Below are 17,567 nucleotides of genomic sequence, written 5' to 3'. Positions count from 1 at the left end.
TGGTCTGTAATTTTGAGGATCCGTCCTTCTACCCTTCTTATATACAGGCGTCACCTGCGCTTTTTTCCAGTCGCTCGGGACTTTACGTCGGGCAAGAGATTCGCTATAAATGCACGCCAAGTAAGGAGCCAATGCAGTAGAGTACTCTCTGTAAAACGAATTGGAATCCCATCAGGACCTGGCGATTTATTTATTTTCAACCCATTCAGCTGCTTCTCAACTTCAGGGATGTCTATGACTCTCTCCTCCATACGGGAATCTGTACGAGACACAAACAGCGGTATGTTTGTACGATCCTCCTGCGTGAAAGATTTCTAAAATGCTAAATTTAAAATTCCAGCTTTCGTTTTGCTGTCTTCCGTTGCCAGGCCAGACTGATCAGTGAGTGACTGGATGGAAACCTTCGACCCGCTTACCGATTTTACGAAAGACCAGAATTTCCTTGGGTTTTCGGCAAGATCTTCGTCGTACGCTCTATGTTGATTTCTGCGGTTACTTCAGGCAGTGTGAATTTACTGTTAGCACTCAGAACTCCACGCAGACGTCGGAAACCTTTGCAGATGAATCGCCTGAGTACAAACGAGAGCTCCGCCATTGCACTGCCGTTTTACACCTTGTGTACGCGGTATCACCGCCATTTGTAGACGTGCATATATCTACCTCATAACTTTTGTCACCTCAGTGTACACATGCAGTGCAGGGCCCCTGGATATTCAGCCACCACATGCGTGGATGTGCTCCGCGGTCACGGCGCGTCCCTTGCATTACCTCCAGCAGCTGTTCATCAATAGATCCACTGCACGGTTTACCGCCAAGCCCCCGGTGACCGCCACAGCGTCCGCGATCGCACACCGCGCCACTACGTACCGTGCTCGTCGCCGTGAAAAGCGCTGCAGTCGCGAGGGACCTACATGCGCCCTCTACTATTTATCTTTAGTTGTGTGCGTTTATTATTTATTCGTGAAGCAAATGTAATTTACACTTTGTCACTACATAGCGACACACCCGCCGCGTCAACGCCGTCTGACCGAGCGAGGTGGCGCAGTGGTTAGCACCCTGGACTCGCATTCGGGAGGACGACGGTTCAATCCCACGTCCGGCCATCCTGATTTAGGTTCTCCGTGATTTCCCTAAATCGATTCAGGCAGACGCCGGGTTGGTTCCTTTGAAAGGGCTTGGCCGACTTTCTTCCCAGTCCTTCCCTAATCCGATGAGACCGATGACCTCGCTGTTTGGTCTCTTCCCGCAAAACAATCCAATCCAAACAATCCCACGTCCAGCCATCCTGATTTAGGTTTTCCGTGAGTTCCCTAAATCGCTTCAGGTAAATGTTGGGATGGTTCCTTTGACAGAGCACGGCCGACTTCCTTCCTCATGCTTCCCTAATCTGATTAGACCGATAACCTCGCTGTTTGGTCTCTTCCCCTAAATCAGTCCAATCGAATCGAAATCAAAGCTGTTTGGTGCCGAAAATTTGTTGCTTTAGTATGGCAACCAGCTAACTTTCACCAGTCTGCTTTACACGTTACTTTACCTTCGTTTATACAGATATCTGGTGATGGCAATGTCCTAAACGCGTAATATTGAGATAATAAAGTCAAATTGCTTCCAATCAATGACTGCTTCCTCAGAGGCCTAGTCAGAATTTCGCAGACAACACATATTATTTAGCGTGGCCCCGTATTTTCTTCTTGACTTCATGTTGCAGCTCTGTTATATAAATTTTCTCTCCCTCTTGAATGGACGAATTGTTGCGATCCTGTACATGGTCTAAAGTACCCACCTGCACTATATTATAACGACCATAGTTGTTTCTAAGTTGTAATTCTTTTAATCATTTATTTTACTACATTTTGACTCCCGCTGAAGGGGCTTTCATTCCCGTTTTAATACGGTATAGGTTTTCCATAAATATGACATAGGCTGCAGGGTCATTCCGTAGTGTATTAAACAAAAATGGACTGGAAATCCTTCAAGGCTTATTGTCTTTAAGAAGTGTCGATTATTTTTTCAATACCACTCGTTTATGTACCTGTGCTTCGGTTAAACGATGGTAAAAAAATATCATCAAGCTATATTACATAATTAAATACTGCATTTAATATTTCTGATCCCATTTTGCTGTTTACAGTTTGAGCAATAGCTGGAGCTACGCGAGATTGATTGGAAGATTATAATCTCTTCAGTGACTTTACATACGACCTGAACTTCACGGGACTTACTGATACATATTTCGCCAGATATTATTTTCAAAGTTACTGTAGGATTCACACGTATGAAGTAGTTACTGTTTATTTTCTGCATCCGTTTCCGTGTAGTCATTTATGCAGCGAGAGAGTTATGGTCTTTGTTTGCGCAACATTCTCCGAACTGTACATTTCAGTGAAGCATGATCTTTCCCATCTTTTATTACTTTAATTGTCATGTATTTATTTATAATACTGTTCATTATATGTTTCATGTTCAACCCAAATCTTCTTGTATTTACCATCTCTGAACTAGATATTCTCAGTCAGCCGTAAGCTGATAGTGACTATCGGTTTGACCAAATACAAATACTCTCCTACCTTTCTTGAAGACCATCGTTCGTGTAGTAACATCTTGGCCGTTAATTCCTCTGTCTTCCCAGACATTCTCGAAAAGTTGGTGTCTGTTTGCAGGTAGATGGTTTAAAATATCTTTTGCACTCGGGTTGTTGGACTAGTTCTTTCAGGCTATGGTCAGACAATATATTCAATGTTACAGCACAAGACACTTTGTCTTTCCCGCCTACAACGTATGTGTAGCTTTCCCATGTGGATTTAGAAAGGTTAAAGTCACGATGTATTGGCACAGTTTGTCCAAGGTATTTGATTGCTGTTAGTTTCAGTAACCAACTTTATGAGGTATCGGCTCCATCTTCGACAACCGCGGCCGGCGCATCTATATAAGTAACATTACTGTGGAACACAATAGTAAGGAATGCTACAGCGAAGTAGTACGACTATACTGACCTTTAGTAATACGGTAATCAGAAACATTTTTAAAATCTTCTAGGGGTGTTGCGGGGTGGGTTGTGCTGAGAAATAATTGTCCAGAAAAGGCTTTGATACGTTACTGAAGTTATCCAATCAGGTCTTTGCGCTGGAAAATTTGAGCTGCCCGCCAGAAACGGTGTCGTCAAATGTATTCCTCGTTGTGTTTCCTAAAACCGAATGAGAGAGCGACACAAAATAGGACGTGGGATGGTAGTAAGGAACAAACCCGAGCCAAAAGCTGAGTAGTCGCAAGCGCTAGCATCAGCGCTCTGAAAAAAACCACCACTGATTGTACGTCGTGAGAGGCTTGAATCTGCGTGCGCTACGGCGTGATTGGCTAACTTCAGTGTAAATTACTCAGAAACGGCGAGAAGTATCGAATTTTTTTTCTTGACCGCTATTTCTCAGCACAACTAATTTTTGCAGCACCCTTACAAGTTTCTCGAACTGTTTTTTAGGGTCCTGTATATGTACCTGTAAGTCAGCGTTTAAGACTATTTTTCTACAGTCAAGAACATTGCTACCATTTGCGTAGAACTGAGCACCACGGAACAATCTACAGCACTTGTTACTCTGTTATTAAGTGTACTTTATATAAATAAACTTATTAAGTTTTTGCCTTTTTGTAGATGTATGCTTTGCCACTTTCCCTGCCGATACATCAGTTTGTATGCTCTAAGAATCTGGTGGTCGGAATAAAGATTCGTGTTTCAATCAACGTACACCATCTCTGTTGCCTTTGTCTATATTATTTCGTTGTCAGATTAATTTTTGAACTCACTACACCTAATGTTTCTGCTTGTCGCTATAAACAGACTTCCAACTAGCGAGTCCAATCTGTCTTTCATAGCCGGGCTTTGTGGCCGATTGGTTCTAGGCGCTTCAGTCTGGAACCGCGCGACCGCTACTGTCGCAGGTTCGAATCCTGCCTCGGGCATGGATGTGTGTGATGTCCTTAGGTTAGTTAGGTTTAAGTAGTTCTAGGTTATAGGGGACTGATGACCTCAGATGCTAAGTCCCATAGTGCTCAGAGACATTTTGAACAATTTGTTTTTCATACCGGACGTTCTATTCGCTGTAACAGAGAGATAGTACCCGACACTAATAGATTGTAAAATTAGTGAAAAATTTCTGCTCACTTTGCAAAGGTTACGCTATTAATATATTTGAAATAGGATGGTTACGTCAAGCCAGGACAAGGAAAAAAGAAAGGAGTTCTTAGATTTTGCTGCAGGTAATCTGGCAAACTCCGAGCCATCTGCAAAAATAACGGCAGCGGTAACTATTCCAGAGTACCACTCCAGCATTTCAAGCTTCTGTCAGGCGACCGTGACATCATATATCGTAATCAGTGAACAAGAAATCAATAATGACAGCACAAAAGTATAACAGAGATGTTCAAGGAACTGAAATGAGAATCATTTGATGAATGATGACGCTGTTATCGTGAAACTCCGCTTTGTAAATTTAGGAAACCGATATTAGAATAGGACTGTTAACATTCCAGTTGCTCGTTTCCTGGATTTAGCTTAGCGAGCACGAGATTAAAGCAAGACGTGGTATGGTGCATACCGACAGCTATTTATTTTTCCTACTCTCGATGCGGTAATAGGAGACTTCCCATTATTGGACTATAGTATTCTCTACCGTGCTTTCTACACTGGAGTACTTTTCGTGGTACCCCAGCAGTGTTGTTAATACATTAAACAAACGATTCCACCTCAGGTGCTTTGTTCCTTCAGTTATCTGTGAAAAAAAAGTTCAAATGGCTCTGAGCACTATGGGATTTAACATCTGAGGTCATCAGTCCCCTAGAACTTAGAACTACTTAAACCTAACTAACCTAAGGACATCACACACATCCATCCCGAGGCAATATTCCAACCTGCGACCGTAGCAGTAACGCGGTTCCGGTCTGAAGCCCCTAGAACCGCTCGGCCACCGCGGCCGGCTTACAAGTACGTAAGTTTTAGCCGACAGGTGACGCTGGGGTTGGAACCGTTGCCTTCAAATTTTATTTTATTTTGTTGTTTACGTGTGTTTCTGTTTCATCACATTTATGAAAACACAGAGCGTCTTCAAAATGTACACATTAAAAGTGAAATTGTAAAACGAGATTTAAATGAGTATATTTCTAAATTGAGTTAACAAGTCTTGATCGGAATAAAATATTCAATGGCAGTGGCACCTGTTTCAGTGAATATGTGACAATCTGTAGACCATATTACACCGAATTTTAAGTATGGAATGGATTTAGATGGAAATCTGATACTAATAGTAAAATATAATATAATATACCAAAGTTAACAGAAAAAATATACCAGTGATGAATAAAACTGCAGGAATTTATGTCAGATACCAGAGACCAGTATGACAAAATGACCTGCTTACTTTACTTGTCAGTAACGTTGTCACATTCATCTGTATTAACCGCCAGGCATTTCTGCCGCTTTTTTACCTGTATGCCAGTACTTCTTAACAGTTAGTCGTTCTCGTGGTTTTGTATTCGTCTTCTGTTGAAATATGCATATCGATATATCTACGACCCGTCCGTGGTAATTACCGGCGTCAGTCAAGCTTTACTTTTGCTGGCACCACGATCGACAAGCATCCAGCAATATCTGACGTGCAGTTTTACATCCCTACCTGTATGCCATTACATATTAACGCTGGATTCTGTCGGAGCTTTGAAAGCGCCTTCTGCTGGATGGTGCTTATCGATACTCGCACGCCGTCTCCATAGGAACCCTCGGCGTCAATCAAGCTCTGTCTTTGCTAACATACAATCTACGAGTTATCTGAAAATCTCCACAAATGGCAGTTGGTATCTTCATAGCCATTTATGGCGGATTATCTCTCTTGTCTATATTTTTATTACATTTGGACGAAATGCTTTTTTTTTTATTTCTAAGCGACGAAACTGCTGAGGTCTTCGGTCCGTAGACTTACACACTACTTAAACTAACTTATGCTACGAAGAACACACACTATCCATGCCCGAGGGAGGACTCGAACCTCCGACGGGAGTGGCCTCGCAGTCAGTGACATAGAGCCTCCAACCGAGTGGCCATTCCGCGCGGCAAATGCTTTTTATGGCAGCTATTCTATATATATTGCGGCAACGGTCTTGCCGCAGTGGATACACCGGTTCCCGTGAGATCACCGAAGTTAGGCGTTGTCGAGCGTGGTCAGCACTTGGATGGGTGACCATCCAGGCCGCCATGTGCTGTCGCCATTTTTCGGGATGCACTCAGCCTCGTGATGCCAACTGAGGAGCTACTCGACCGAATAGTAGCGGCTTCGGTCAAGAGTACCATCATAACGACCGGGAGAGCGGTGTGCTGACCCCACGCCCCTCCTATCCGCATTCTCCACTGAGGATGATACGGCGGACGGATGGTCCCGGTAGGCCACTCGTGGCCTGAAGACGGAGTGCTTCTTTCTTTTCTTCTTCTATTCTATATATTTCAAGTACCCATTTCTGCATCCGTTGTTACCTTTAATGTAATTATTCTGTGTATCTCTTATCTTATGCTGGTAACGGTTTTATTTCTTGAACACGTGACTAGCTGTTACTGAATTAATGAGGTGGGGGGAGCATCGTGCCCTTAAGTAACAACTCCGTTATACCCTTCAGCTATTTACATTCGTAGATCCTTGATAACTGCTCCACTCACAGCCACCACCACACACTATTGGTATTATTTCTTTCTGTTAATTGTCATAAAATTCAGCTGTTTTATATTTTATTATTATTATTATCACATTTCCCTCCAAATCCATTAAGTTTTTACATTACAGTACAATATGATCTGAAGAAGGTCACATTTTAACCAAAACCATTGACATTAAATATTTTACTGCTGTTAAGAGTGTTTTTAAGTCAGTTTTAAAATATTTAGTCAAAACGCCTCACATTCCCCACGAGAAACGGTGTCAAAAATTACTGATTATATTTCTATTCAGATGACGTCAATGAGTCCATGTGGAGTTCCTCAAACTAACAACAAGTATTCATTAAATACACTGCATAGTAATGTCTATCTAACAGTAGCACGAACATAAGTTTCACAAACACTTTTTACACAATTATGGTGTCGCAATGATGACAGCAGTACTTTCTGCTTTAATTACGAGCGTCTGGTAAATAAAAAGCTGCGTCTTGTTAACCAAGATGTTGTTAAACAACACATTAAAGTCTGTAAACGTACAGAACATTAAAAAGGATAAAACAACGTAGTTGTTAAATTGGAATATAATGGAAGGCGCACCAGCGGGCGCTACGTGGCTCAGCAGATACGAGGCGATGTGTAGCCCATTAACAGCGGGAGAGCACACATCGCACTAGCAGTCCTTCAAAAATGTGGAAAAAAAACGTTTAGCGTAAAACTCACTCTGTTCAGACAGAATTGTTCGGCCCGTTCTGTTTATGTGGATAAAAATTTCTGGGTCTTACAGTACGTTTACGCGATGTCCATTTAGGCCTGTCTGCAATACTTCCATGCTTTTACTTATCCTGCTTAGCTTACGATTATGAGATTTTAGTGTGTCGCCAGTGCACTACCGTTCCCGTGGTAAAAGTGTACCCTGAACCTCATCATGTGTTTACTTCCTGGCTGTAGTGTACAAAACTTATCACAAGCTTTGCATCTTATTTTATACACCCATGAGCAGTTGTAGTGTGTGATTGTAACTTTGCGGCGTCACCAATTTCCCAGACTGTGGTCTGAAAGCCTATAACCACATTAGCTTTCTCAGAACTGTAAGAAATCTTTTGTGATTGCGAACGACCAAATGTTAATGTTTTGTATCTTTTATTATTCTGGAGCCCTTGTCGCGTACTACATTTCGATGATGTCACCATTTTTGTTTCCATTTGCACGACGTATTGCATAATTATTGGAAGCTCTTTCTGAATGATGCCCAGAATCTTGAATATATCCTTGGATGGGGACGAAATTGTCTGGAAAGCTAAAATGATATGGGCAGGCATAGATGGTGGTCAGAAACAGTCTAAAAAGCTTGCAAGGGTGTTGCTGAGAAATAAATGTTATGAAAAACATTCGTTATGTTGCAGCATTCCGAATTTATTTAGCTCCGAAGTTAGCCAACCACGTCGTTACGCGAGCAAATTCAGGCATGCTGACAGAGGCGGTTTTGCCAAACATGTCCTTCGTTTGGTTTCATCAGACCGAACAAGCGTGGCTTTTGCCCACATAGCGTAAATTTATCATTTCCTAAAAACGCACATTTTAACTCATAATGTGCATTTTAACAGGTGCTGACTCACCGATTCACATATGTCAGCCCATAACCGGATTTTAGCGCGTGCAGGTGCATGAATCGGTTAACTTCAATGCTAAACAACTCGGAAACGGCGCAGTGTCTCGAATTTGTCTCTTAACAATTGTTTCTCAGCATGACCTCCCATGCTACGTCCTGACAAGGTTTTCAGACGAGTTTTTGAGCAGCCTTTATGAGTTAGACATACGTATGAAAGAATTCTGATCGAGCGAGATGGAGCAGTGGTTAGCACACTGGCCTCACACGCGGGATAACGGCGATTCAAACCCGTCTCCGGCCATTCTAATTCATTTTTTCCGCGGTTTCTCTAAATCGCTTCAGGCAAATGCCGGGATGGTTCCTTTGAAAGTGCACGGCTGCCTTCCTCACCCATCCTTCCCTAATCCTATGGGACTGATGAGCAACCAACCGTCAAAGAACTCTGTTGTAAAGTACAAATGAAACACTCTTTACAAAGTAGTTATTCATATCTATTTCGTAAACTGCCTTCACTGTGGGTTTTGTTCTTCTCTTTTTATACCGCCGTAAAGATTTCTCTCCACAGTTCTGTAGAATTGGCGTACATGTCACTCAATATAACAACAGGTGACACATAATAGTACAAGAATTGGCAAAAGTAAATTATATGCAGTCCCATGCCGTAAACACACGAGAACGGCTGCGCACTCATAACACACATTCACACACATACCACACACACACACACACACACACACACACACACACACACACACACACACACACATACCCATGCACACACACACGCACGATGACTACAGCGTGTACGGACCGGTATTGACAGCACGGCACGCATTCCCTTCATATTGGTCATCAATCAAGAATGTCATCATGCGGAGCCGTCAATGGCGTGTCAACAGCGGAACGTGAGGGTTTGCGGGAGGATCCCAGATGGAAATTTATGGGGTCTGCCCTCTCGCCCTGGACGCTCGGAATGCAGAGAGCAGGTTTCAGAGGGCAATGCAAAGTGACACGGCAGCCTTCTCCTTAGGAGTCCAATTTCACGCCTCGGTACACAATCTTCGTAGTCGAGCGGTCGCGTTACCGATCTCTCTTTCGGCATGAAGAAAAGAAACACGAGGTGCAGCACTCGGGTGTACGAGAGTCAAGGATTAGAAACTGCTGCGGAAGATGGGGGTTAAGGTGGAATACGCAGAGGCAAGTTTCTTTCTTGGCGTGAAGAGATGTTGCCGAGTTTGGTAAATATCAGAACGGAAAACGCTCGTATCCCAACACAAAAAAGGCGACTGTGTCCTGCACGGAGTTAGGGATGCAAAAGAAGCAAACTGGCTTTTCGACTTATCTGGAGGCTTCGAAGACATTTAAATCAAAACATCTTGACATATTCGCGCTTTGTTCGTTGTTAGTATTAGTACACATGTCATGCAATATATCGCATCGTCTCAAGTAAAGTAAGATGATGCATGATGTCAGTGCTTGCTTTGTAAGAGAAGAGGCTCCGGTATTCTGACCTTAGGGTTCTTTTTTTCAAAAATGGTTCAAATGGCTCTGAGCACTATGAGACTTAACTTCTGAGGTCATCAGTCCCCTAGAACTTAGAACTAGTTACACCTAACTAACCTAAGGATATCACACACATCCATGCCCGAGGCAGGATTCGAACCTGCGACCGTAGCGGTCGCACGGTTCCAGACTGTAGCGCCTAGAACTGTGGGCCACTCAGGCCGGCTCTTTTTCTTAAAAATTTGTCTGCTTAAGACGTTATTTTAACGCTTTTCTGAGCATTTTGAAATTATGAATACAAGATCTGTGCCGTTAAAAAATAAAACTCTTTTGTGTACCGTCTCCAATTACATGTCTTATTAATTACGAGGGCTATTCCGAAAGTAAGGTCCGATCGGTCACGAAATGGAAACGACTATGAAAATCCGATAAAGCTTTGCACAGATGTGTTGGGTAGTGTCTCTAGTATAACCCCAGTTAGCATCACGTCGCTCTTCTCATTTCTGAGCTCGCAGTGAGTGCGTAAAGATGTCTAGAAAATAGTGTCTGCCGCCAAGTACGGGGGCCTGGTGAGAAATTTCCCCTGAAGCTATGCAGCTAACATTACATAACTGTCGTGCTGTTTCGTCTTCAAGACAATTCTCAGCCGCATTCTGCAGGGGCAATGAAGATGCTCCTGCATCGTTTTCAAATGGAAATGTGAGATTACCCACAATACAGCCCGTAATTGTCTCCCTCTGAGTTTCAGCTCAGGTCACATGAACCGCTGGTTATGAAGACAACATTTCGGCACAAGACAACGAGCCGTAGGCCAGCGTAGAGAATTGGCGGAGAGCACTGGCGGCTGCCTTCTATAGCGAGGGTATGGGAAAGTTGGTACAACGATACGATACACGTCTAAGTCGGGTCGGCGACTATGGAGATAGGTAGCTGCAAGGTGTATCTAACTGTTGCAAATAAAACATTTTTGATTTTTACCGTGGTTTCCATTTCGCGACCTATCGGACCTTACTTTCGGAATAGCCCTCGTACGTTAAACATTAACTTACGATTTATTACAAAAAGGAAGTTAGTTAAGTGAACACACGTATATTTGAACTAAAAGATACTGAGTAAGAGAAAAAACTTCAATGTTTTAACTCACAGTTTATACAGATGGCCAACTTTAAAAGGCGAAAAAGGGTCATTGAGCGGCCATTCAACTTCACAAAAAAGTAGTGGAAGAACAGTTTTAGTTACCAGAGAGGCCCTGCTGTCGGTAATGATCACATTCATATTCACTAGATTACTGTGGAAATATCTTGATGGTGGTTCGCAACGGAAGCTAATTTGCGGGATTCTTCCCTTTGTAATCACAGACTCCGCCAAAGTTCTTACAATTATCAGAAACACACAAAGCTCTTTAATCGCATCTCTTTTGTTCAAATGAAAGTGTCCGAACATCTTTTGCCCCGAAATTTCTGTCGTATCGCGTCTCAAATTCTGCGGTTTTGACGTTTTTGTCGCCATACCGGAAACGTAGTACTGGAGTACACCGTCACAAATAAAGCAGTGCATGATGTCATCCCCCTCAGGAACAAATCCATCTACAGAAATTCCACCCCTCCTCCTCCCAGAAAAACTTTTATATCTATTACATATATACTCTTCACGCATATGATATAATGTATTGTCTACTACGGCTGGCGAATCACCTGGATTTTGGGCATAAGACCAGGGACTGTAGCCTATAAATTGTAAGATGCAGGTGTGCCAACACCTTACAGCTAAGAAGCTTACTGCGCCGGGAAAATTGCGGTAACTCGTAAAAAAGTGCTCATGCCCAGAATATAATCGACTTTCTTTGTGCTATGATAGGAGCATTTTTCACTCTGGTTCCGAGCTTTTACTCTACCATAATTTTGACATTACACCCCCATAGCTTGACACCCTAGGTAGAATTTAGTTGTCTCATGCGACGACTGATCTGGTATAGGTTTCTCTTAATGTCTTTCGAACCCTATTGCTTATATCGTGGCAACGGATAAAGCTTTCACTAAACAACAGGACTGCCTTTAATGACTTCTATTTGTATACCTTCTTATAAAAATTAGACCGACTCGCACAAATGTGAAACATATAAACGGTGCGCCTAAAAAGGCTCCCAAAAGAACATTTTTCGCACGCAGAATCCGAGAGAACCTAGATTTTTGACAGCTAATTTTCAATTTTACCTGAAAAATGCATTTTTATTTCAATGAATTACTGTGTATAGCTTCCGCACATTGAATTCACGTAACAAAGAATTTAATGTGCCACATTTAGTTCTAACTTGAACCATCGTATCTCGATAATGGTTATTCGATAGAAATGTCGTTTAGAGTTTATCCGTTTATCCACCTTAGTGCAAAGATTGAACCACGTCCTGCAAGCTCAAAGTACAGAAGTGGCGTGTTTTTGCACGTAAAAGCCGAAATATGCATACAAAAATGGTAGAAGTAGTTGAGAATTAATTTCAGCCGATTTTACGACTTTTGAAAAAGCAATTAATGAATGCGCGCAATTTGCCCGGGTGAAAGCTCCGGACCGTCACTTTAACCTTGTTTAGTATTTATTTATTGTTCAGCTAATTCAATCTGTACAAGATGTGGCCTCTTTAAGTTATTAAACACATTTTTAAGAGGTGTTTCCATGCGTCTCTGTCCGCTGCTGTCTTCTACCAGTTGGAGCCCGCAACCTTCCTGAGTTCCTTATCACAGTGATCAGGTGGTCTCCCTGGTGATCTTCGTTTTCCTCTGGGACTCCACTCTAAAACTGATTTTATCCATCCTTCGTTCGTGAAATATGTCCTGCCCACTGCCCATTTACAGTCTTAACCCGTTCTATAATATCTTTTACTCCTGTTACTGCTCGAATGTCTTCACTTTTCTGTCAATCTTTCTTAGTCAGACCTAACATTGACCTTTCCATAGCTCTCTGAGCAGTTCTTAGAGTTTCCTTTTGAAAAAAACTATTTAAAGCCCAAGTTTCACACCCGTACATTAAAACCGGCAGGACACACTGATCAAAAACTGTCTTCTATAAGCAGACTGGCATGTTAGATTTGAAAACTGTGGCATTCCTTCCGTAAGCCCTCCAACCCAGTTTAATGCGACAAAAAATTTCAGCTTACAAATCCCCTTTTGTCTCAATTAATTGTCCCAGATAAACGTATTCTGTAACATTGTTTAGGATGTTGCCGTTCAGTGTTACTTGTCCTGCAGCTACCCACTTATTATGCATAATCTTAGTCCTGGAGTGATTTATTTTAAGTCCAACTTCTTGATAACGATCTGTTAAGTCTTTTATAGAGGACTGCATTTCCATCTTACTGTTAGCTAGGACCACTATATCGTCAGCAAATCTCAAGCTGGTGAGCCTTTTACCATTTATCCTTATTCCTCTGTTGTTTCAAATGATTTTGGACATAGCCATCTCGAGAACTGCTATAAAAAACTTTGAGGATACAGGATCGCCTTGCTTTACTCTTTTTCCAGTTCGAAATTCACACTTTTTTCCTATGTTGATAGATGCTACAGACGGTCATAAATGTTGCACAATACGTTTATATATATCTTTTTCCACTCCTTGCTCGGCCAGTGCTTGTATGACTGCAGTGTGGCTGACAGAGTAAAAGGCTTTTTCAAAGTCATGATGCTTAACGTACTGTAACGTAACTACAGTCAGACACACGTACGAACGGCTATGCAAATGATCACTGGTGCGAGTTAAACAAAAAAATTTTCCACCTCAAGTCGGGACCGACCATGAAGACAGCCCGTTTCGCCCCCCCCCCCCCTTTCCCCTCCCGACAAAAAAAACCGCGATTTTTGACGCAGCCTTCTCAGACGCGGCTACCTGTAAGGATAAATTTGCAGACGACCAATTGAGACTGTGACTTTATGACGTCTTTAATAAATTATTTGATTCTCTTTCTATAATAATAAAAACTGAGAATAAATATAACTAGGAACGCGTGGATAATTTCTTACTTCTATTTTCCCGTGTTATTCATTAATGATTTTAATCATACGTCTATATCAAAATTTCATTTTTAATGTTTATTTCCTTCGATTGCATACCTCACACCACTTTTTTTTTGCCTGTTCTTTTCTATAAGCGTGCTGTGCGCAATTTCTTCGATGCCTTTTTTCCTCTTTTTCCTCGCCATTATCCCTTAGTGGACATGTTAGTACGTTTTTCGGAATGTTTGCGAATCGTCTATTTGCCACAGGGCGTGGGTACCAGCCCAATATTCATCTAGCCGAATGTGGGAAACCGCCTGAACGACATCCACGCTGGCCGGTACATAGTCCATATTCGTTAACCGCCTGGCCGATTTTATCCGTGCCGGAGCGACTCACCGGGTTCCGGAAGCGGCGTTCTAGTGCACACGAGAATATCCGGACGGGCTTGCCCTGTTTCTTTATGTGGTTTATTTTTCAAAAGTCGCTAGTAGTTTGATTGATTTGTCGTTGAGGTCATATTTCCTACTCTAACAGCCGTAGAGTAGCCTGTAATTATGTATAACAATTATGTGGTGTATGTGGTTGCGTATAATAATTATGTGTTATTTATGGTTGCTGAAAGCAGAAATCCGACAGGAAAATGCGGAAATCTTATTACAGGTGAAGTGAACATTTTGGAGACTTTGACACGTTAATTCACAATATTCTGAAGCGGCAGCAGTCGAACAAGGAGGCCAATGACCAGTGGAGTTTGCGCAGCAGCTGTCAGCACTTTGACAGATGAACGAAAGAGTAGATAGACAATGCTTCCAAGGAGAACAATGACAAGTACAGTTCGCACATTAGTGATCAGTGCTCCAGGAACTGTCATCATACCGAACTCATGTGCGTGACGCATTTGGAGATGTGGAGGAGGACGACAGGGCAATACCCGACCACGCCAGCACAGAGGTAAAGCAAGGAAAGGCGGCACATATGTTCACATTGGTCACACTTCTTCACGACGTGAGAAGCATAGATCAACGACCGAAGAAGCAGTCGCTGCCCTAGAAATTTCGCGACGTTGGCGAACACACCGAATAGATACCTCCGACAAACGGGAATGAGGTGGTCCTTTGAGGGGAAAAAAGAAGAGATGAAGAAATGTCGCCTGGATGGACGGCCCGAGCCGGCCGGAGTGGCCGAGCGGTTAAAGGCGTTACAGTCTGGAACCGCACGACCGCTACGGTCGCAGGTTCGAATCCTGCTTCGGGCATGGATGTGTGTGATGTCCTTAGGTTAGTTAGGTTTAAGTAGTTCTAAGTTCTAGGGGACTTATGACCACAGCAGTTGAGTCCCATAGTGCTCAGAGCCATTTGAACCATTTGGACGGCCCGAAGGTTAGTCAGCGGACGTCATACTTCACTGCAATAGCATAGCCACTAGCTTGCTCGACAAAAGATGTCTGTACCGCGCCAATAGGTCAACGCAGAAGATGCCATCAGAGATATTGCCAGAAAGATTTTCTTGTGGCTCTTACTCAGGTGGCTGGTGAGGAGGAAGGGACTACGGCGTCACCAAATGGGTCAACTGTGAAAGCAGAAGTTGATGAACTGCGCCAGAAGAGGCCTGACCTTAGGGTCGTTGGTTCGATTCCGGGACGGAGCACTCCGCGCCACGCCGTAGCCGCTCGTTAATAACACAACGAGCGAGTTCACAAGCAGCTGCCGCATTAGGCCGCGGGTACGAATACGCCGTGTAGCGCTCCGCTGCAAAACGAGCCGTCACTGCATGAGCCTTCATTGTAATCTGCACGATGCGACTCATCGCCGCACCACTGCCGCGAGGAATTGAGCGACTTAAAACATAACGTATTACTCTGTTTGTTTAAAGGGTCTTATGTGTCAATAAATGACTGACAGTGGAACCACCAATGTTTCACTCACACCTCACCCACTGAGCCAAGGAAAGACCCCATCCCACAGTCCACAAAGTGTCGCTATACGTTCCGCCATCACTGACAAAATAATGACCTTAGTTCCCCTCTGTCACTGACGCTCAATATCTAGTGTCACAAAACCCTAACGTGCTACATAGCTAAAGCTATTTATTTTGGGAGAAATAGTCGTAAAAGATGTAAATATCAAGAGAAATTACAACTATGCGGAAGGTTTACTACTTCAAATATCGTTTCTTGCCGAACACATGAGTGCTACGTATCCTTTCTCTACCAGAGGTTGTTGCATTATACAGTATAACACGGGTGAGTGAAGGAAACGGAGCAGCTGTCGGCCGGGAAGAGTGTGTGTGTGTGTGTGTGTGTGTGTGTGTGTGTGTGTGTGTGTGTGTCATGGCAGAGTGAGGAACATGGATGGCGGATATGTCGCACAAACTTTATTGTGTTTGACAGTATCTACCTATTGCTATTAAGGGAGAGTTATCAGTCATATGTTCAGATTCTAATTAGTTTCCCCCACCAAGATTAACTTAAATGTATTTATTTGGGAATCTAAAAGATTAAATTTTTATGTGATAAAAAAGGTGTATTTTAAAAAATTCGGCCGGCCAGGGTGGCCGAGCGGTTCTAGGCGCTACAGTCTGGAGCCGCGCGACCGCTACGGTCGCAGGTTCGAATCCTGCCTCGGGCATGGATGTGTGTGACGTCCTTAGGTTAGTTAGGTTCAAGTAGTTCTAAATTCTAGGGGACTGATGACCTCAGATGTTAAGTCCCATAGTGCTCAGAGCCACTTTTTTTAAATACTCAATAAGGAGTCTGAAATTCCAAGGAACACAATATTGACAAAGGGTAATAGTGCACGTTAATTCGCGTTCGTCCTGTATTGCTGAAAAGTTTCAGTCTAACTGTAAAGTATTCTCTTACATGTTTACAAATAATTTCAGTGAAATTAATCCTGTGTTTGGTAAAGAATTGCACAGTCATGCCTTGCACCATTGCGTCAGCAGTGGTACTTTTGAAAGAGGACAAAAAGGCCAACTGCTACAGCATAATAATTAATTAGAAGGCAGCCCGCCGTGCAGTCACTCATTATAACTCATAATTTTTGCGATGCAGAGAGACCAGAGCCGAGTTATCCATTGCCAAGTTAAGAAACAATTGTGGGGCCTAAAGGAGCCTAGGAGAGAATGCTGGAAACAGTTTTTCATTTATAAAATTTCATATAAATTCAGTGAATGCTTTATTTAACAGGGCACAGTTTTTTTTTAATGCAACAGTTAGTCATTGTGTGATTTTTTTCATGAGAAAATCATTATAAGGAATGTTTATAACTATTCTTCATGTACAAAATTCACTTACAAATTGTCTGATGCAGTTTAATTTGTTCCGACATTATTCATATCAGTTGTGTCATGAGAGCCTCGAAAGAACATCAGCGTACCTTAATTTTCACACATCAAAAGTAATTTGCACAATTACGTTCGTGTTTCAAGGTGTGTAGCGAAGGGGATTCTAGTTCAGACTCTGTAGTGAAATTAAAAGTATTTGTTTTCACGTCATTAGCCAGACGTATTGTCACACACATTTTGTAATTACTAAAAGTAAAAGCCTATTAGTATCACCTGCTATAGTCAAAATGCTCTGTTATCCATTAGATTCTACTATTTTCCCCTCTTCACCTACTTCCAGCGTCAGCTTAAACATTCCTAAATAGCGTAGCTAAGTCTCGCTAGCATGTCCCTTCTTATGTTACATGTTTTCTACTATATTCAGTCTTCATCTATTACATTTTAATTCCTTTTCACTTCGTCTTTTATTTTTCCACAAAGTTATCAAGATTCT

The sequence above is a fragment of the Schistocerca nitens genome, chromosome 9, assembly GCF_023898315.1.
Source record: "Schistocerca nitens isolate TAMUIC-IGC-003100 chromosome 9, iqSchNite1.1, whole genome shotgun sequence".
Lineage (NCBI taxonomy): Eukaryota > Metazoa > Arthropoda > Insecta > Orthoptera > Acrididae > Schistocerca > Schistocerca nitens.
The sequence above is the reverse complement of the archived record's forward strand: the minus strand, read 5'-3'. Positions refer to the sequence as shown.